Source organism: Castor canadensis, chromosome 16, assembly GCF_047511655.1.
Source record: "Castor canadensis chromosome 16, mCasCan1.hap1v2, whole genome shotgun sequence".
NCBI classification, from domain to species: Eukaryota; Metazoa; Chordata; class Mammalia; order Rodentia; family Castoridae; genus Castor; species Castor canadensis.
This window is the reverse complement of record NC_133401.1, coordinates 64112067-64135436: the sequence shown is the minus strand read 5'-3', so window position 1 is coordinate 64135436 and position 23370 is coordinate 64112067.

The following is a 23370-nucleotide window of genomic DNA, read 5'->3' as shown; positions in this document are numbered from 1 at the left end:
GTACCTGCAGACATCCCTGAATTCCATGCAGAGTCATGTGACCCTGCCCATAAAAGGACAATTTCTCCTCCATTGTAGCTTTTATTCCTTTCATTTATTTTTCTTGTCTTACCATGGTGTCCAAGACATCTAGTACAAGGTAGAATGTTACTGGCGATAGGAAGCAGAGTTCTCTCCTGTCTAATTTTAATAGAAATGCCTCAAATATTTCACTGGTAAGGATAAGGTTTGCTATAGGTATTTGATAGATATCCTTTATCAGGTTCAGGAAGGTTCCTTCAATTCTGAGTTGGTCAACAGTTTTTATAATGAGTGATATTAAAATTTTATCAAATGCTAACCAGGCGCTGGTGGATCATGCCTATCATCCTAACTACTTGGGAGGCTAAGATCAGGAGGATTGCAGTTTGAGACCAGCCTGGACCAATAGTTTTCAAGACTCAATCTCCAAAATTACCAGAGCAAAATGGACTGGAGGTTTGACTCAAGTCAAACCTGCTTTGCAAGCACATAGCTCTAAATTCAAGCCCACATACACACACAAAAAATTATCAAACACTTTTGTGTTTGCATCTATTTGAGATGACTATAAGGGTTTTCTTCTTTACTGTCAGTTTGATAAATTACTTTGGATTTTACTTAGGGAGAGCTTGACACAACACAGTTTGGGTTGGGTGTTCTAGTGACAGTGTCCTTCCCTCATGAATCCTAACCCTGTGTCCTTACCTATTCACATCCCTCCTACCCCTTCAATAATTTGCTCTGGCCAAAATCTGTTGTGATTTGGCCAATGAGACATCAGCAAGAGGTTTGAAAAGCATGATACAAGCAGAGGTTTGAAAAGCAGTTTTGTACTGGGCTTTCCCTGTTCTGCTGCTTGCTGGGAATCCTTGTGCCAACAGGAGAAGACTGAGGTGACCTGATGCAGATGTGATTCAGCTGACAGCCAGCTCCACTGCCAGACATGTGAGAGAGGCCTGAACTGCCAACTGCAGAATCACAAACACAACGAATAGGTGTTGTTTTCAGACACTGTGTTTTGGGGTGATTTGTTAGTCAGCAATTATGATAACTGATACAGGGAATATAGAACTATTCAATTTGTAACTTCTCAAAAAGATATTAGACATTTACATGTTTCTAGAAGTTATATATTGCTTAAAATTTTTCAAATTTACTTGAAAGAGTTGCTTCTAGTAATTCTCATAGTTTTAAAGAATCTCTACCGTATATCTTAAAGCATACACTTTTTGATTCCTAGTGTAATGTTCTTTTCTTGCTTTGTTGCCAGAGAAAAGAGCCAGTATGATACTTATTCTTTGACATTTGTTAAAACTTGCTATACGGCTTGGTTTACTGTGATAATTCCTCTTTACAAAATTATCAGCAGCCACTGGTGGCTCACATCTGGGGTTTGAACTCAGGACCTCACACTTGCTAGGCAGGTGCTCTATCACTTGAACCACTCCACCGACCCTATTTTGTATTGCATACATTCAAGATATGGTGTTCTGAACTATCTGCCCTGGCCAGCTTCAAACCATGATCCTCCTGATCTCTGCCTCCTGAGTAGCTAGGATTACAGGCATGAGTCATTGGCACCTGGCAAAAACAAGATACAGAACATTTTCATTTTCTACCTATCCTCAATGCTATTACTTTCTATTGTTACTTTTTGTAATTATGTAATTTTTCATTGTATACCTATAAGATAATTTCTTTATCTGCTTTCCAGTTGTTGTGTACTTAAGTTGTTTTAATCATTATGATTAAGGCTGTTATGAACTTTCTTTTTTTGTGAACATATGCTTTCATTATTCTTGGGAAAATACCAGAAGTAGAATTTCTGGGCCATAAGGAAAACATTTGAGTAAGTTGATGAGAAACTGACAAATAGTTCTCTAAGGTAACAGAATTGTTAACACTGCCACCAGCAATGATCAATAGTTCCAGCTGCTCCATAGTCTTATAAACATTTGATATCAAATTATTAATTCTTCTCATTTTATCCATTCCCGTGCATGTATAACAATACCTCATTGAAAATTTAGTTTGTGTTTTCCTGGTGAGTGAAGATGTTAAGCATCTTTAACATGCTTTTTGGCCATTCAATGTCTTTTTTTTTGGCAGTGCTGGAGGTTTTTTGCTCAGAGCCTTCTGCTTGCTAGGCAGGCACCTTACCACTTGAGTCACTCCACCAGCTCTATGTTTGTTTAAAGTGTCTTCAAATACTTTGCACATTTTAATCTGGAGTGTTTGGGGTTTTTTAATTGCTGATATTTAGAGGATCTTGATATAGTCACGAGATGTCTTTGTCACATATGCATTGTAGGCATTCTCTCTCAATCTGTGTTATATGTGTCTATTCATTTTCTTAACAATGTCTCTTTAAGGTGTGGTTTACATAAAATAAAATGCACAGGTCCTAACTTTTTAGCATCATGAATTGTGACGATTAAATAAATATATCCTTGTAACCTCCATCCAAAGCAAGATATAGAATAGTTATATCATTCCTTATCCTTCTTTCGTCAATACTTTCTATCAGAAGTGAGCACTTTCTGACTTCTGTGACCATAGATATATTTTATTTGTGTTGAACTGAACATAAGTGGAAAAACATAGTATATATGTGAATGCAGTCTACCAGCATATATTATTTTGTGCTTGGCTTCTTTTGCCTAACAATGCTTTGGCAATTCATCAATGATACAGGTACATTTTAATTCATTTCCTTTTTTTGTGCTGGGGATGAAACCCAGGGCCTCAAACATGCTAAGAATGTGCTCAATCTCTGAGCTACACCCCTAACCCCAATTCATTCTCTTTTCCAGCCTTATAGAAGTAAGCCTAACATACCACAAAACTCATCCATTTAAAGCAGATCTGTTCTCTTTAATTGCTGAGCAGCATCCCATAATCCCATAATTTTTTTTTCCTTTCTTTTTTTTTTTTTTTTTTTTTTTTTTGAGGCAGAGTCTTGCTATGTAGCCAGCCCAGACTAGCCTCAAACTCACCATCTTCCTGCCTCGGCCTTCTGACTGCTGTGGTGATTATAGATACTTGCCACCATGCCTGGCTAATTTATAGTTTCTTGTTGACAGATTTTAAGGTTTCTATGAATGTGGTTTTATTGTTTTTTGGTTATTTTGCAGTGCTGGAGGTGGAACACAGGGCCTTGTGCATGCTAGACAAGTGCTCTACCACTGAGCTATCCTCCAGCCCTCTATGAACTTTTTTGCTCAAATGTTTTCACAGGCATGCATTCTCATTCCTCTTGGGTAAATACATTGATGTGGTGTTGCTAAACCATAGGGTAGAGGAATGTTTATCTTTATAGAAAAACTGTCCAGAGTAACGATTGAGGATTTCATTTCCTCCATGTTCCCATCAATCTTGAATTTGTCATCTCTTATTTTAGTCATTCTAGGTGGTCTATAGTGGTATTTCATTATGGTTTTAATTGAATTTTCATGAGTGATGACAGCACCTTTCATATGTTTATTGGTTACTTGTATTTCATCTTTGCTTTCCTGTTCAAGTCTTCTCTTCATTTTTAATGAGTTGTTTATATTTTTATTATTGAGTTGTCAGGGTTCTCACTCATTTTCTTAATTGTGTCATTTTTCAGTACTGGGGTTTGAACTCAGGGCCTCTTGCTTGCTAGGCAACTGCTCTTCCACATCCCCATCCCCTTTTGCTGTACTTATTTTTCAGGTGGGGTGTTGTGTTTTTTTCTCAGGGCTTGCCTCACACTGCAATCTTCTACACACACCTGCTGTGTAGGTGGGACCACAGATACATGCCACCATACCCAACTTATTGGTTGAGATGGGGGGGTCTTGGTAACTTTTTGCTTGGGTTGGCCTGGGATTGTGATCCTTCTTATCTCTGCCTCCCAAGTAGCAGAGGGGTTACCGGTATGAGTCACCTCACCTGTCATTTTTTCTTTGGGGCAGGGTCTTTTTGTGTAGCCCAGGCTGACCTTGAACACGCAGCCCCTCAGTGCTGGGATTACAGTTGTAGGCCTCCATATCTGGACTTAATGGTATCTTTTTTTTGGGAGGGGGTGCTACTGGGGTCAGGGCTTCACGCTTGCTAGGCAGGTGCTCTACTGCTTGAGCCACACCTCCAACCAGTGTCTTTTGATGAGCAGAAATTTTTAATTTTGATGAAGGTCAGTTTATCAGTTTTTCATGGCTATTGCTTTCTGTGAGTTAAAAAATCTTTTTTTCAGTACTGGGGATTGAACCCAGGGCCTTACCCATGCTAGGCATGTGCTCTACCACTGAGCTTCATCTTCAGCCCCAAGTTAGGAAGTTTTTGCCTTCCCCAAGTTTGAAAATTTTTCTCACGTATTATTCTGAAAGTTTTATGGTAACAGTGTTTGATTGATTTAGATTTAATTTCCAACTTTTACACATGGAGTTGCATTGAGTTTGAGGCTCATTTTCCCCAATCAAATATCCTATCTCTCACCATTCATTTTCAAAGATTTTCCTTTCTCCCACTGAATTAATTTGCACCAGGGATGTGTGTGTGTGTGTGTGTGTGTGTGTGTGTGCGCTGAATACCAGTAGTAACAAATAAAAGTATATTACATGTGAATAAAATAACCATACTGAGAAGAAAAAGATTAGTCTAAATAACTCTGGAAGAGAGTATTTTGTCTATATGCTGTAAGGCTAAAGACCAAAAGACTAGTACTAATTATTGCATTTTAGTTAATAAATATGTGTTTCACAGGTCCATGTGTTAGTAATTCTGAAATTTTATGCATGCTCTAGGATTGACTAAATAAGTCCTTTGAACTTATAGTTTTCACTAGATATAGATGTATACATGTGTGGGTTTATACACTAATATATTTCCTAGTTCTATAGACAGAGATACCCCAACAGCAATAAGTACCCCTAGTGCCCAGTCCTTGACTTCTAAATAGTCTTCTTCAATAAGAGGAATAGAACTTCTTGCAGAAATGGCTGATTCTTGGGTTGGGACAGAAATAGTAAAACTGAGCCTGGAACATCATTTTGTGCCAGAAAGTAAGAATTACTTAAAAAATGATGTAGTCATGTCAAAAGGACTCAGAAGCCAATTAAAAAATATAGGGCAATAAGAGCAACAAAACAAAGAATGATAGTAATAAAGTGAAACCCATAAATAAAAATAAGTGTGAATCTATATTTCTATATATGTATGTGCACACACATATAAAATGAATGGCTAAAAAGTTAGGAAGCCAGGAGAAATACATAGCTCTTTCCTATGGTAGAATTCCATTCAATAAATATATAAAAAATGATGGGAAAAGAAGTCATCGTTTGCCAAACACCACACTAATAGTTGATAGAAACAAGAATCATTGACAGATACTAAAACTAAAAAAGGTATTTGCATAATGTCAGAGTATCTCCCTCGAAGAAACTTATTAATTACAAAGAGAAAAGAGTAATTTTTCAGACACAAACCTGTTAGATGGCATCTTAATAAATTTATCAGCTGGTGCAGTGACCCATACCTGTAATTCTAGCCACTTAGAAAGAGTAGATCGGGAAGACCCAATTTCAACCAATAAAAGCTGGGTGCTATGGCTTGTGCTTGTCATCCCAGCTATATGGGAAGTATAAATAGGAGGATCTCTGCTCAGCCTGGCCCTGCCATAAATGTAAGACCCAATTGGAAAAATTACTAAAGCAAAAAGAACTGGGGGCATCGCTCAAGTGGTAGAGTGCCTGCTTAGCAAGCACAAGGCCCTAAATTCAAACCTCAATACTGCCAAAGTAAAAATAATCAACGTGAACATCCTTAGTAATGGGATAAAATAATTTACCACCTGACAGGATGCGATGAAAGAACAGCATTATTTCTTGTTATTCTTCCCAAAAATATGTAACTTAAATGTAAATATGAGGAAGTATTGGAAAAGTAAAATTGAAGGCACTATGCAAAATAATTGGCCTGCAATATTCAAGGGTCAAGGCATGAAAACTAAATAAAGCATGTGATCCTGGACCAGAAAGTTTTGCTATAAAAAACTTTAGTGGAACAATTGGAGGAATTTGAATGGGGGCCTGTGAATTAGATGGTAGTAATACATTAATGTTAATTTCCTGCTTTGATTATTAAATTGTGATTAAGAAAATACCATTATTAGGCTGGGTATGGTGACTCACACTTGTAACCCAGCTACTCAGGAGGCAGAGATAGGAGGATCACAGGTGGAGGCCAGACCCAGTGAAACTTTATCTGAAAAATAAACTAAAGCAAAAAGGGCTGGGTGCATGGATCAAGTGGTAGAGCACTTGCTTAGCAAGTGCAAAGCCCTGAGTTAAAACCCCATACCACTGCTAAAAATCAAAAATCAAAAACATAACATTGTTTAATAGGAATTATTTGTGAATTCTAAGTTGTTTGGGGCAACATGCAAATAATTTCTGAAATGTTTCAGGAAAAAATGTTCTTTTTATTTTGAAATAATTTCAAAATTATTTGAAAAATAAAAAGAAAGCAATGTTCACATCAGTATTATTTGTAATAGCATAACCTCAAACTAGAAGTCATACAAATATTTATTGATAGCAGAATGGATAAATGAATTCTAGTGTATTCATATTACAAAATAAATGCAGCAAAAACCATGAACAAACTACAGCCACATGCAACAACTTAGGGCTATCTCACAATACAATATTGAACAAATGAAGCCAAGCACAAAAGAACATACCCTATATTGTTCTGCTTTTCTTTTCTTTTTGGCAGCACTGGAGTTTGAACTCAGGACCTCACACTTGCTAGGCAAGCACTCTGCCACTTAAGCCATGCCCTAGTCTTGTACTGCTTTTCATAAAGCTCAATAGCTGGCAAAATTATCTGCGATAATGAAGATGGTGGTCAGCTTTGGAGATAAAAACAGGTGGTGACTGGAAGAGGTATGAGGGGCTCAGTTGTACTGCAAATGTTCTGTTGCTTGACCTGCACGGGGCTTAAACATACTCTCTTTAGCTTGTGATAATTCATTGAACTCTTACAATTTATGTGTGTATTATAATTTCTATGAAAATTTTATGAAGACTTGTGATTCTTAGGAGAAAATATATAACCTTCAATGCTCCTATCAGAAGAGAAAGAATGACTGAGAATTAATGAACTAAGCACCCAAATGAATAATTTTTTAAAAGAACAGAATATTAAGGGCTGAGAATTTGGCTCAAGTGGTAGAGTGCCTGTGTAATATATGCAGGGCCCTGACTTCAAACCCCAGCACTGAAGACGAACAGAACAATTGGGAAGAGAGAAATAAGCAAGGTAAGTACAGGTGCAGTAGAGATTTTAAAAAACTGAGAGCTGACCAAGTATCTCAAGTGGTAGAGCACCTGAGTAGCAAGTGTTAGGCCCTGTGTTCAAACTCCTGTACTGCCAAAGTAATTAAATTAAAAAACTAAGAAAACATTGCCAGCAACTTTAGGCCAATAAATTTAAATTTTTAAAGCTGGGCATGGTGGTACAAGCCCATAATCCCAGCACTCAGGATGCTAAGGCAGGAGGATTGCAAGTTCAAGACCAGCCTGGGCTACATAGTGAGACTCTGTCTCAAAAACAACAAACAACAACAAAAAATAGTTTTAACCAGGCACCGGTGGCTCACACCTGTAGTGCTAACCACTTGGGAGGCAGAGATCAGGAATTTCATGGTTCTAGGTCAGCTAGGAAAGGAGGGAAGGTTTCAAGGGCCTTTCTCAGCAGGAAAAGCTGGGCATGGTGGTGCGCACCTGTTATCCCTGCTATGCAGGAAGCATAGCTTCCTGCGGTAGAGGCTAACATGGGCCAAAACTAGACCTTCTCTCAACAACAACAACAAAAATAGCCCGGGCAAAAAGGGCTGGAAGTATGTTTCAAGCAGGAGAGCACCTGCCTAAAGCAGGAAGCCCTGAGTTCAAGCCCCAGTACTACCAAAAATTTTTTTTGAAATTTTAGATAAAATGGAAAAATTTCCAGAAAACATCAAAACTGATTCAAGTGTTGGCAGAGTGGCTCAAGTGAAAAGCCCTGCATAGCAAGCACAAGACCCTGATTTCAAATCTTAGTACCACAAAAAAATAAACTGATTCTAAAATAGATAGGAAATCTGAATGATACTACAACTAATAAAAATTGGATCAATTGTTAAAACACTAAGCCCAGAATATTTAATACATGTATGTGTTCTTTCAAATATTTGAGGAAGAGTTAATTCATATAACTCCTTCAGAGAATAAGTTAAGGGAAATAAAACCCAATTTATTTTGTGAGGCCAAATGTAATTGCCATCATTGTAGGGATAAGCCTGGTGCCAGTAGCTCATGCCTATAATCCTAGCTACTTAGGAGGCAGAGATCAGGAGTATCAAGGTTCAGGGCCAGCCCAGGCAAATAGTTCAAGAGTCCTTATCTTGAAAATATCCAACACAAAAAAGAGCTGGTGGAGTGGCTCAAGTGGTAGAGCACCTGCCTAGCAAGTGTGAGGTCCTATTCTCAAACCCCAATGCTGCCAAAAAAGGGAGAATAGGTATAAATATTTTTATTTCATGTTTGTAATATGTTCAGGCACCCAGAATAGTGCCTCATGTATCATGGCCACTACAAAATATTTTAAATGTTTTTTAAAATGAATGAGCACATATAATAGTCTTGAAACCAAAGCCAGGTAAGGTCAGTAAAACAAGGGAAATAACAGTACAGTTTAACTTATAAATAGATGCAAAAATGCTAAAGAAAACATTAAGAAGCAATAGTTAGAAATATAAGTATATATAACAACTAAATTAGGTGTTTTCTAGAATACAGGGTTGATAAGAAAGCCTGTTATTGTAACCTACTCCTCTAACAGAATAAAGTAGGAAAAACACAAATATTTATTTTAGTCACTGCAGGAAAAAAGTATTTAATCCAGTTATCTTTTTTTCCTTTTTGAGATGGGGTCTCACTGTATAGCTCAGGCTACACTCAAATTTGCTATGCAGCTCAAGCTGGCATCAAACGTGCAATTCTCAGCCAGGTGCTAGTGGCTCATGCCTGTAATCCTAGCTACTCAGAAGGCAGCGATCAGGAGGATTGAGGTTGGAAGCCACCCTGGTCAAAATAGTTTTCGAGACCCTATTTTGAACAAACCCATTACAAAAAAAGGGGGGGCTGGTGGGGTGGCTAAAGGTGTAGGCCCTGAGTTCAAGCGCCAGTACCACAAAAACAAACAAAACTTGCCTCATACCTCATACCTCAGCCTCCCTAGCACTGGGATTAAAGTCAAACACCACTACGTCCAGCTCATCAGTATCTGTTCTTTTTGTTTGTTTGCTTCTTTTTCCCCCCAGTATTCTCAATATCTATCCTTAATTAAAGAAAAAGAAAAACCACTCTAACTAGGAATGGAAGGGAACTTCATAAACCTGAAAAAGGGAATCTGCACAAAACCCCTATGTATGTATATATTAATGACTGACTCTAAAAATGGAAAAGATAATGCCTCTCTTCAACAGGAATTCAATATTAAAAAGGTGCCAACTCTTCACAGGGAATTTCAATAAAATCCCAACAGAGTTTGTTTGTGCATGTGCTAAAAACAAAAACAAAAAACAAAACCTTGTCAACTTCATCCTAAAATTCATACAGAACAGCAAAGGGCTCAGAACAGCCAACGCATTTTTAAAAAACAAAGTAGAAGAACTTGCTTAAGTAGACATCAGACTGTTCTACAGTTGTAATTGAGACATTGTTGAATTGGTGTAAGGGTAGAAAGTAGACCAATAAAACAGAATGAAAAGCCATAAATAAACTGTCCAGGCACAGAAATTGATGTGCCACATGATAGAAGTGGCATTGACAATCAGTCCTAAAAAGCAAGACTTTTAAGTAAGTGGGACTGGAACAATTGGTAATCAATACAGAAAAAAAGAAATTGCATTCTTGCTTCGTACCAAGCACAAAAAATAATTTCTGATGTATTAAGGATTTCAATGTGAATGGAGAAATATAAAAGTTTTTAGAAGAAAATCAAAATATCTTTAAAGCCTTAGGGCATATATACTTCTTACACAAGACAAAAAAGAAAAGAAATAAATTGATGAACAAATTTAGCTATATTAAAACTTGGGGCTATTCATCACAAAAGAGTAAAAAAATGAAAAAGGAGTCACAAGTGGGAAGTTACAAAATTTACACAATTATAACTAGAATATAGTAAATTCCTAAAAAAACAAAACACAGGAAAAAAGATAGCATACCCAAAAGTAAAATGAGCAGATGATAGAATCAGATTTTAACAAAGCAAGAAGATAAATGTCCAACATAAGAAGAGACTTTACTAGCAAGCAGGAAATGGAAATTAAAACCAAAGATTCCACTTCACATTCTCACCTGGTTGGCAAAAACTAATTGCTTGGTGAGGATGCAAGCAATCGAAACTCTCCTGCATTGCTGGTGGGAGTGTAAATTGGGACAGCTGCTTTGGAAAACAATCTGCCATTATGTAGTGAAGCTCAATGTTTACTCCAGAGAAAGCCTTACACATGAACTTCAAGAGGTAAGTATAGCAATGTTCCCAGCAGTGTTGTTTATTATAGTAACATCTGAAAATGGTTCAAAAGTCCATCAACAACAGACCGGATAAATGAATAGTCATATTGCTTGTATACACTCAGTAAAAATGAACGAGCTATAGTTAAGTGCATCAAGATGGGTGAACGTCATAAACGCTCTTCATCAAAAAAGCAAGTCACATCATGATGCCATATGTAAGTTAATACAAGTATGTTTTAAAAATACAATGATTAGATTATAAAGAAGGACAAGGAATAATAAACACAGAATTCAGGTTAGCAGCTCTGTCTTCTGGGAAGGGGATCAGAGAGCACATCTGAAGCTCCAATGGTACTTACTAATGTTAGGTGTCTTGGATTGAGGGCTTAAAGGAGTTTGATTTATTTTGTTTTTAATATGATTTATTATCCTTCAATTATATTTCAGTTATATCCTTAATTACATTTCTATCAATGTGTGATTTTTTCATAATATAAATATTTTTTAAAAAGGCAAGTTTTAAGCCAGGTGTGGTAGTGCACAGCTATAGTCCCAGCACTCAGGAGGCTGAGGCAGAATTGGGAGTTCGAGGCCAGCCTGGGCTACTCTGTGAGAACCTGTATCAAAATGAAAAGGCAAGTTTTGCAAGTTGGGGAGGCAGCAGGGAGGGATGGGCACAGTTCTCATCATGCAGCTTCAATAATTATCAACACATGGTCAATTTTATTTCCTCTATCCCCCCCACCATTTCCTTCCTCTTAGATTATTTTGAAGCAAATCCTAGACATCACATTTAATTCTATATCATTTATAATTCTTCCCTAAATAGTTCAATATGTATCTCTGAAAACTGAGGTCTTTTTTTATAAGTATATAATTACTTATGGTACCTTTAAATTGTTAAGTTTCTTAATACCATCAAATAGTCAGCATTCAAATTTCTGAATTTCTAATGTGTCATTCTTACATTTTGTTTGAATCAAGCCTCAGTTTTATTTATTTATTTTAATTGCTGATGGACTGTTCAAGGCATTGAGTGAGGCTCTGTGGAACAAATCTGGGGCTGAAGATTTCACTGTGTGTGTAGGGCATCTTGCTCACTTCCAACTGATGGGCTAGGAATCCTAGGCTTCAGTTGACTTGTGAAAGTCCACAGCCATTTCCACAGGTGCCTGGTTTGTGTATAACTGATATTCACTAACTCTGTGATAGTGGGGTTTTGTTTTTGCTTTCTATAGTCCTTGCGTAAAGAGCCCCTTTGCCATATCTTCCTCCTCCTCCTTCTTTGGTTGACTGGGGTTCAAACTCAGGGCTTCGTGCTTGTAACGCAGGCACTATAGTGTTGAGCCACACCTCCAGTCCATTTGTCTCTGGTTATTTTGGAGATGGGGTCTCATGAACTATTTGCTTGGGCTGGCCTTGAAATGAGATCCTCCCAAGTAGCTAGGATTAGAGCATGAGCCACCAGCACCAGCGTATATCTTTCTTCTTAACGTCTCATTAGATGGTTTTGCAGTTATTCACTATTTACTTTATCAAGTACAGTGAATAATACTGTTTACTAGTAACTCATGCTAAGCAAATACTGATTTCCTTAATCTTACCATCATTGCTCTTCCTTGAAACTAAAGAAGGGTGTGGAATGAGATGAAAGTGTGAGGTAGTGACCAAATGAGATAACGCACATGTGAGTGAGTTGTGACTGTAACATCTGTGCAGAGGCAGTCCCTCATCTCTCTCCTAGTTTGATTTTGTACTAACTGCAGTAACTTCTCCTGTGTCTACTTGTCTCATACCCACGATCTTCTCCATCATCTGGGCTGTTGCAGTGTGGCATCCTCTGCCAGGCCCATGGTATAGACTTGTTCATGTTGAAATTCGAATATTTTTCTCTTTGTTTTTGGTAAAAATCAAAATGAGTGAAAGTGGACAAATGAGGCTGCTGCAGATATTAGATTAAGAGCATTGCTTTCATATAGGTGGAACCATTAAAGCAAAGACGAGTTCCTTGGAGGTACTGAGAGCAGCGAATGTTTAGCCTCATCTGAATTCTCAGTCATATGCCAGTCCCATGTATTTGGTTGTTAAAGATTAAAAAATGAAAGAACATATCAAAATGTTTTTTTAATCAGTTTGACACTGATTAAAATGTGAGATGTAATTATGGATTTGCTATTTTTTAGCATTCTGAGAATAAATGCTTAACACATTTATTATTTGACTTTCATACATTTGACTTTTGAATATGTTTCAGAAACATAAAACTGCCCACAGTTGGATATAGCTTCTGTCCCACAGTTACCCATAAACTAAGAACTCTGGAGACAGTGAGCAAACCAGCGGGGCTCTGCCACAAGGTAGAGTAGAACAAGCCCAGGGCAATCACTTCCTGGGAAGCCACCTTAATGACACGTGTCCAGTTCACACGGTCAAAATATGTTGTCGAGCTGCATTGCTTCCTCTTGCAGGTGTCGTAGGTGTCATCTTCCAGTATTTGGGTGAGGCAGCACCCTGAACACCCTCGCTAAAGTCTTGGTGTCACTGAGAACCCAGCAGTGACTTAAGGCATCACTTAGCACAAGGCAGACGCCAGCTTTATGTAGCCGAAGACCGCAGAAATCCTTTTCCCCTGTGGTCTGTACTGTCTGGAGATAGGATGAGAGGATGAAGCATGGTTGTACAGCCTTCACCTCTGTTCTAACTTGAATCACAGATACATCATGAATGCAATCACAGCTGCAGCATCAGGGAAAGGAGGCTGGCAGTGATCTTAGCCCTTTGCTATATTTCAGGCCTAACACTTGGTGTATTTGTTTTGGTGACAGCTTTGGGAGTGGAGGAAGCCATAATTTGATAATATCATTTAAATCTGACATTACCAATATTACTTTTCCCTTGGGAGCCTGTTCAACTCAGCTGTGTTCTACTGTATTCCACTGTATTTGCTTCAAGAGGTAAAGTCTGCTTAATAGTATGGGAAATGGTCCCTGGTTTGAAAACTTGCTCAGACTTCGAGATTCTATGGTAAAGGAGAACCTCAGGAGGATAAAAATCACAATGATGGCAAGGAGCTGCAGCTTTATTCAACAAATTGGTGAATTATTTTTGAGCTGCTGATATCTCTTTGCTAACTAGATTGTGCATGGCAGAGAAACAAGTTTTCTTCATCTTTTATTCCCAGTAGCATACAGTACATGGCAAGGATTCAGCAGAATAAAGATGTGAATAATTCTAATGCAAGGCAGAAAGTACTTAGGCTAAGAAAGACGTGAATGAGCTGTGAGATCCTAGAGGAGAGAAAAGAGACTTTCAGCTAGGGATGCTGTTAAGGCTTCATGGGTGATTTCAGCTGAGCTAGGCAGATGGACCTTCACAGACTGAAATGCAGGGTGACAGTCACCATAGATAGCATGCTTATATATGCTAGACATTGTACTAAGCATTGTACCTGCCTAATGTAACTCAGTCCTCCCAGCAACTCAGTGACAAATATATTTATCATTATCCCATTTTACAGCTGAGGAAACCTGTGGCAGATAAAGTGGTTTTTCTCAAAGTCACAAAGCTGGTAAGTGACTGCCAGGATTCAATCCAGTCTGACCTGAATTAATTACTGTTATATGCTGTTCCTTGGTCTAGAAGTGAATGCAGTGGTTCAGTGTTCAGGAAAACATGGGCTACATTTTAAAACATGTACAAGTGATTGGCTGGAGAACATAGTATGTGGAGGGCAGAGGGCAGTAAAGCTGTTCCAGAAGTCAGGGGCAGACCATGGAGATCCTTGGATGCTGTGTTAAGGAACTGGGGCATTTTTAGAAGGTGAAGGAGGCATTCAGTGCCTATTAGTAAAGTGGTAGGACCAGATATGTACTTTAGGAAGACAACTCAGTGTGAAGAGGCAGGATAAGAGGCATCTGAACCAGTTGGGTGGCTGTTGCAGTAATGGTGCAGGAGTGAAAAGCATGCTCCACTCCAACAATATTCACTTCCTCCTATAAGCAGAGATGGGATTGTTGTCTTTCAAGAAGAATCTTGACTAAAAAAAAAAAAAAAAAAAAAAAACCACAAATTAGGAGATAATTATTAAGTTTACAAAATGTGCCCCATTTTAAAGCTTTAAAAGTAGGATTTGGCCTAGACAATCTCTTTTTTGGGGGGGGTGATACTGAGGTTTTGAACTCAGGACCTTGCCTTACCAGGAAAGTGCTCTACCACCTGAGCCATGCCTCCAGGCTTTCTTGCTTTAGTTATTTTTTTCAGATAGGGTTTTGTGTTTTTTGCCTGGGCTGTCCTTAGACCAAGATCTTCCTACCTGCACTTCCCTTGTAGCTGGGATTACAGCTGGGATACCAGCATGCCCCATTTGTTCTTTGAGACTGGACCTTGCTAACTTTTTTTTGCCTAGGTTGGCCTTGAACCACATCCTTCTATCTCCACCTTCCAAGTAACTGGAACTATAGACATCTGCTACCATACTTGGCTTTTTCTAGAAACTTGTTTGCTTGTGAATCTTTATGAACTTCATACACTGACCTATGTTGATATAATATTCTTTAAAGGAACATTCACCAGGCAACTATTACAAAGGAATATAGAGAATATGTACATATCCCTTATACTTAAAACCCTTTTTTAACATGACTCCATTTTTTTCTTCTAACACTTACGAATGGCACTAAATATGCCATTATTTGTTAAATAAGTTCCTAAAGAGCCAGTCAACAGAATTAGATATTAGAAAACCCTCATAGGTTGCTGCTTCTTGACTGTGCTCTAGATATACAATTAAATTCCTTGCCCACTGTGTTCACTCACATTCCTGAGTTGTGTGTGTTGCTCCAAGACAACCATGACATGGCTTATCTCCAAGTTGCACAGAGGAAATTGCTCATAAGGAGGCAGGCTCTCTAGTTTTCCTTTCATGGGGACTTTATCCTCCAGGATTTCCTACCTGCAGTGTAGAATAAACAAATAATAAAAACCAAGTTTGCTGTGAGTTCTCATCACCCACCTCTGGGATCTTAACAGCAGAGCTAGAACATGTCCCATTTAATTGCAGAACCTGTGGGAATTGCAATACAGGCTGAGTGTCCTTAATCTGAAAGTTCAAAATCCCCAAAACTCCAAAATCCAAAGCAAAACTGGAACATTTTGGATTTTGGATTTTTTAGCTCAGGGATGCTCAGCCTTTAAAGTCTATGCAAATGTTCCAGAGCCTGAAAAACTCTGAAATACTTGTGATTCCAACTATTTTGGATAAGGGATATTTGACCTATATTTTATGTCTCTCCACTGATCAACACTTTTCATTTGCTGCCTAAAACATGATCACCTGGATGTTATGGTTATTGATTTTAAGTGTGGGAGTGATAATGTTTTTATCTTTTGGAGATACACAGTAAGTATTTACAATTGAAATTCTGATGCCTGGGATTTACTCCAAAATAGGACAGGATGGAGGAAGTCAGGGAGGTGACAGATGAAATAATAATGGCCATGAGTTGACGATGGTGGAGCTGGATAATGGGGACCTGGGGGTATCATTATGCTATTCACTTATAAGTTAGTAAATAATTATTAGCTTTGCAAAAGGTTTATGTTTGTATGTATTTGAAATTATACATGTGATGCATATGTAATTATATATGCATACATATACATATTATATACATATTATATGTTTGAAAATATACATAATTTTTAAATGATCCCTCTTTAGGTAGAGGGCAGAATTAGCAACATTTGGATTTGGAGTTGAGTATTGCTATAAGTAAGAAAAAGATAAAATATTGATGTTTTCTAGAAAAATATGCATGCCCAGTAATTTCTTTCTTTCTTTCTGTTTTTTTTTTTAATGGGACTGGAGTTTGAATTCAGGGCTTCACACTTACAAAGCTGGTGCTCTATTGCTTGAGCCTTATCTTCACTCCATTCTGCTTTGGTATTTTTTCAAGGTGGGGGGGGCGTCTCATGAACTATTTGCTTTGGCTAGCCTTGAACCTCGATTCTCCTGCTTAGCTTCTCAAATAGCTCGGATTACTGGTGTGAGCCACTGATGCCTGCCCCAGTAATTTCTTAATGTTTAGCTCACTATTCATCCCCTCAGCTATCTCTAAGCCCACACACTGTTGAGCTGTGATTAGTTTTGTGTACATTAGCCTGTGCCTTTTATCTGTGTTCTCAGAGCTTTTTCTTTCTGTTTTGTCTTTTCTATTAGGTTAATAAACTCATCATAGCAGGACTGTCCATATAACCAGACCCCCTATGGCCCTGAGTACTGTGCTGTCTCAAGAATTGTATAACAAAACGTTATAGACAAGATATGAGTTCAAAAGACTGGCAATTATCTAAAGCTGGCTTGGGTGTCAGAAACATCTGAGCTCAATCAGATACTGATAGCAATTCCTCTGGAGCTAGGGGAGAATACATCATACGTTTTCTTCCTATGAAACAGAAATAATCTAGTCCTAGCGTGGAGAAGGGAGGAATCTTGAGAGGAGGGCATAAGGGAGAGAAACAGAGCTGAAGATGGCAGCCTTGTTCTCCAGTAATCCAGTTATTCCCAGGTGGTGAGGACCATGGGCCTATCCCTAGGTGACTGTAATCATCACCCTGGGGCTGTGCCTTATAGTATTCACTATATAACATAGCTCTGTTGAGCTGTGATTAGTTGTGTGTGCATTAGCCTGTGCCTTTTATCTGTGTTCTCAGAGCTTTTTCTTTCTGTTTTGTCTTTTCTATTAGGTTAATAAACTCATCATAGCAGGACTGTCCATATAACCAGGCTCTTTGTGTGTGGGAGTGTGAGGTGCCAACACAGCTCTCATTCTTCCGAATGGGTTAGCTTATTGCCAGAAATCTTCTGCAGCAGCTGCAGCTCCTTTTCCTATTTTTTTTAAATATTTTTTTATTTTTTGGCAGTACTGGGGTTTGAAGTCAGGGCCTCATGCTTGCTAGGCAGGTGCTTTTAACCATTTGAGCCACTCTTCCAGCCCTGTTTTGTGTTGAGTGTTCTCCAGATATGGTCTGGTGAACTATTTCTAGATATTCTGGCTTTGAACCTGGATTCTCCTGATCTCTGCCTCCTGAGTAGCTAAGATTACAGGTTGGAGCCACTGGCACCCAGTTCCTTTTCCTCTTAGCATAAAGTTGTAGAGAATTTTATTGCTGAGAAAGGTCACAGCAATTTTTAAAAGGTGATCCCAAGGCCCTGAATGGGCAGGGACTTGCTTGAGGTCATACAGCAAGGGTCACTCTAGAAGTCAGGTCTCATCAATAGCACAGTACTGTCAGCCAGTTCCCCACCTCCCGAGCCCTAGGCATAGACTTTGGGGGCTTTGCTGGTGATTTTTAGGCTGATGGGAATCAAAGGATAGGTTTAGATGCCTCACTTTAGAACTATAATCTAGTCTTGTCTTTCAAAAGGGAGTTTAGGGAGGGTGACATGTGTCTTACCAAGCTGCTGAAGTGACTGAGTGAATGGCTATGGGGAAGGAAGGAGTGGTGTGGTCAGTGGTTCTATACTGAAACTGAACTATGCCCGTGATAAGGAAATAAAAAAGGAAGTACAAGAGATTTGTAACTGCTTAAGGAGCCTGGTATGCAGAGCGAGAGTTCCCTAGCTGTTGGCTCAGGCAAATGAGCAAAATGTTCTCATTTCTAAAGCTTGGCCCCAAGGGAGAAAGGAAAGGAGCTGCTGGGTACTGGGATGGACCTGTTCATCTCTGTGCTCTGAGAAGCTTTTGGGCACTTTGGTGATGTTAAGTTTTCTCTGTCTGGCATTGTTGAAAACCTCCAGGAAATGTTCTTTAGTAGAAACCTTTTATAGTCATTCTGAATGAATAATTATAGAGGCCTTTTATAGTCATTCTGAATGAGTAATTAGCAGCTGTGGCTTGGATACAACAGGTAAAATATATTTCATTATTTGAAAGCTTTTTGCACTAAATGGATATCAGCATTTAAGATTCTACCTCACTGGCCCCTAAGAGTGTTTAAGAAAAATGAAGAGTGACCTGAACCAACCTCTAGGGGCTCAGGAGGCCAGACATGTCCAGTTGGTTGAACTCCTAGAATCCTAGACAAGCTCTGAGCCCTTCTTATTCCCTGAGGAATAGGTACTTTTTTGGTTGAGCTTGCAGGTACAACATTTCATCATCCTTTAAGTGTTACCAGAACTAAAAAAGAGCTCTGTTTTCCCCTGCTTTCAGGCAGGCAAGCATCTAGTCTAGACTCTGCAAGGTCCTTGATTCTGTCTGCTACTTGAAAGACTCCAAAAATGAAATGAGGTTTCCATCTTTGCACCCACAGCCTAGACCAGTCTGCATTTCTTGTTCTGTCAAATATTTCCTCAGCAACCAACTCAAGTATCCCTTTCCTTAATTCAGACCCATTTCTTCTTAATTAGTCATCTTGTAGCACCATAAGTTCTTGATTATTAGTAAGTAATAATAGACTGCTATTTTTAGCAGTTTATTATTATGAGCTTTGAACCTCTCAGAAGAAAGATACTTTTAAGTCTAATGAATATGTACATAGATATACAAACGTGGCATACCTTTGATTTGGAATCAAATAGAAGAGAGAGTAGAAAAGCTGGCCTAAGAATCTAGACCAATCTGAGACCCTCCAATGAGCTACAAGAGCCAATTCTGGTTTACACCATTCTTAGTGGTAAAAGAGCTGGGACCTGGGTCCCCACAGCAAGGAAAAGTGCTGACTCTGGATTCACATGCAGTAAAAGCCGACACAGTCCTCTTTAATGGGAACTTCCATAAGCTGGTGACATGTGTTAGTGACTTCCAGGGGATATGAATGGGGATCTAACCAAGAGATACTTCAGGACCAGGTGATCCATTTCTAGGAGGCTGGATTGGAGGGAATGGATGATGCTATGCTGGAGCCCTTCAGGAAAAATAAATGAAGCCAGGAGTGGTACACACCTGTAATCCCAGCACTTGGAAAGTTGAGGCAAGAGAATTGGGTGTTCTAGGCCAGCCGGGGCTACAAAGTGGGACTTCATAAGAATCTCTTGATCTTTATTTCATGTGATAGCCATCTCCAGGTTTTAACTTATGCTTTCCTTTCTTAATGCCAAGTTTATGTTATGTTTTTTATGTCAAAGTCTCACTCAGAAGTAAATATTTTCTGGACTCTAATTGTTTATGCACATGCTGATTTGTACTTTTTTTGCTCTGTTCTTTTGTATTGCTTTTCAAAGCCCACCTCCTTGCTTACTTTACCAGTTGTCACAGGATATGATAATGACTATGGTATTCAGTGCAGCTTACCTCCTTACATAATGGGCTATTACCGAGGCTTATTCTAAGTACCAAAGTAGAATTCTAAATTCACCAGCATTATTCGGTAATATAGTAATAGTTTGATTTCTGAGGTCACATATGTTTCAGAAATCTTGTTGAAAAAGTCATTGACTTTTTTTCCTGGAAAATCATAAAACTAGTCTTGTCTCCTTATAGAAGTTCTCATTGTGATTATCCTCATTTGACCTATAAGAAAACATCAGTATGAAAATAAGTAGCAGCTTTCTTTATAACTTAGGGGCTTTGTTTCCTTCATATAGTTACTTTAACAGGGCTTAAATATACTTATATGGCCACTAAGAATTTCTGATGGCTTTCAAACCTGATCAGTTTAAAAAAGCTATCCTGGATAACTGAGTCCACACCTGTCCTTGAGTGGGAACTGTCCTTATTTGTTTCTGTCACAAGATGCCCACCAAGGGGCAAAAGCAGGATGCTATAGAGCCAGGTTTCTACCACTTATGGGCAAAGCCACTCACAGCCGCTGCTCTGTGGATGAGGCAAGCTACTTGCCTATGTCCACACCTGAGAGAATACCAGTGTTACAGGAAAAATGTTTCTCTGTCATCTTCAAGAGAAAATTGGCAAACGCAGTACCTAGCCCCTTGCCTTGGCCTCAGGCAAGCACATCTATTCTAACATCTGTGTATCATAGCCACACTTGGCTCACAGTGCCTTCGGGGCTCACAACTAAGCCCTAATGCCATATGTACAGTGCTCTAATACTGTGGCACTGCATGGTCAAATTAAGCATATACATAGCCTGTGATGAGGTGTCTGTACTCAGTTGACATCATCTCTTCCTTATACCTACCAGAAAAGAAGTTGCAAACAACAGAAACTGGTGTAAGTGAGAAAGAGGGATGATTGTTTGCAGTTGTGCAGATTGTGCCCCAAACAAGGCTCCACTGGAGGGAGGAAGGGAAGGAGGGAAGGAGAGAAGGAGGGAAGGAGTGGATGCCTGAGGGCCTTGCCACCTAGTCAAGCCTTGTGCTATACGGTGGAGCTGCATCCTTCAGGAGGAAAAGGTGCCTTTTCTGAGGCACACAAATGCACAATATGGGTGAGAAAACTCCTAAAAAGATTCCCATGAAGGTCTAATATGAGTCACCCACAAGGCTGCCTATGGCAGCATTGCTTGGGGGAAGGAAGTTAGAGCTGCTTGGGGTACCCATGACTGAGGATATAGAGATGCCAAATGTGTGTGTCAGAATGATGGGCTAGAAGTTCACACAGCAATTTAGATAGGTCTTAAACACAAAAACAAAATGAGGAGTGAAAATAGAAAGGTGCAGTGGCTCATGCCTATAATCCCAGCTTCTTGGGAGGTAGAGGTAGGAGGATCTCAGATAGAGGCCAGCCTGGGCAAAAAGCACAAAACCCTATCTGAAAAATAACTAAAGCAAAAAGGGCTATGGGAATGGCTTAAGTGGTAAAGCACTTGACTAGCAAGAGTGATGCCCTGAATTCAAAATCCCAGTACTACCAAAAAAAAAAAAAAAGAAAGAAAGAAAGAAAGAAAAAAGAAAGACATGGAATGCAATGTGTAACATAATACTATTGATGTAAATTCAAATATATGCAAACCAAATGTCACACTTCACATGAGCACATATAAACCAAGAAATAAATATAGCAGAATGATTGATTGCCTGAGGGAATAATAGGAGAGAGGAATGAGAATGGGAGAAATATATATGCAGACATATAATATCTATCTATTTATCTAGCTATCTATACAAAAAAACCATTAAGTGCCCTGAGTCATGCTATTTGAGGCTTTCCTTTACCAGTTGTTGACTACCAGTATTGTTTTAACAGCATGATTATAGCATTTTAATAATCTTATTGTCAGAAATTTAAATCTAGATTTCATGAGGTACCTTAAAACATGCATGCTCTCATCAAACTCAGGATGTATGATGCTATCCTGCTCTTTAAAACACTTGGAAATTACCTTGTTTTATGTTATTCTATTTTCCTGATGCCTATAAATAGAAATGTAAGCATTCACTTTCCTGGGAGTTAACCCAAATATAAAAGCTATTTTAATGAGGCAGTGCTGGGGTTTGAACTCAGGGCCTCATGGTTATTAGGCAGGTGCTCTACCACTCAAGCCACACCTATAGCCCTATAAAAGCTATTTTAATAACGAATGGGGACCGAAACAAAAGAGAATTGAAAAGAAAAGAAAAGGAGACCTTCAATTCTATTTTGTCTGCTTTCTTAGAAATTCTGTGTCCACTTTTTGCACCCAGCCAAGTCTGGAAGCAGATGGATCAGGCTGGGCCCTCAGATGTTGGGATACAATGACTCAGCTTCTTCGAAGATGGAACTATAGTGCCGGACACCAGTGGCTCACACCTATAATCCTAACTAACTTAGGAGACAGCAATCAGGAGGATCAAGATTTGAAGCCAGCCTGGACAAATAGTCCAAGAGACCCTATTTTGAAAAAAACCCCATCACAAGAAAAGTCTGGTGGAATGGTTCAAGGTATATGCCCTGCATTCAAGCTCCAGTACCAGAAAAAAAAAAAAAAAAAGATAGGACTATAGAATTCTAGACAAAAGCAATAAAAAAGTGCCATGTGTGAAAAATGTTTACCACTTAAAAATAATATTTGAGTACTCTAGTGTCATATTTTAGATCTCTGAGATACTTCTTGGCCAACTTATGGGTGCAGCTTAAATGTAAACAAAGTCTGATATTCTCCAAAATAGCATGTGTTCAATAACTGTCCAGTAAGTATGAAACTGAATACCTTGTTATACCTTGTTATAGTCCACTAGGTACCTCTTGCCCATGTGGTGGTGTCTTAAGTGTATTAGCAAATGTGCTTCTTCCCTTGGAGATATAGTCCCATTCCAAGACACAGGTGGGACAAGTGGTGCTGAGTTTCAGCTCAGCTCAACTCCTCAGTTGTTCAAGGCACAGGGTGCCCGACTGTAGAATGTAGCCTTGTAAACACACTCCCTCCTTTCTCTCATCCACCACATTTCCCTGTTTGCAACATCTTTCCTGGTTGGTGCAGGAAAAGCAGGCTCAATTGTCCACCCTAATTTCCATGTGTCATCCCATATGCTCTTCTGGAATCGAACCTCGGTGCTCTAAAGGTAGAGTCTGATTCTACTCCTCTTGAATCTTGATAAGTTTTAGAATTATACCCAACAGAGAACAGCAAAAATGACACTGCAGTTTCTGAGGTTAGGTCATAAAAAATGACATAGAACCCACCTGTTGGCTGGAACACTTGAATTTATTCTGCTAAGCTATATGTAAGAAGTCTGACTGGAGTTGGTGGGAGTGTAGCTCAGTGACAGAGCACTTACCTAGCATGTGCAAGGCCCTGAGTTTGATCCTTAGCACTTACTCAGAGAGAGAGAGGGAGCATAGAGAAACCATCCCCACTGTGCCTTTTCTGAATTCCTGACCTGAAGAATTCAGTGTGCACAATAAATTGTTTCATGCTGCTAAGTATGAGTGGTTTGTTA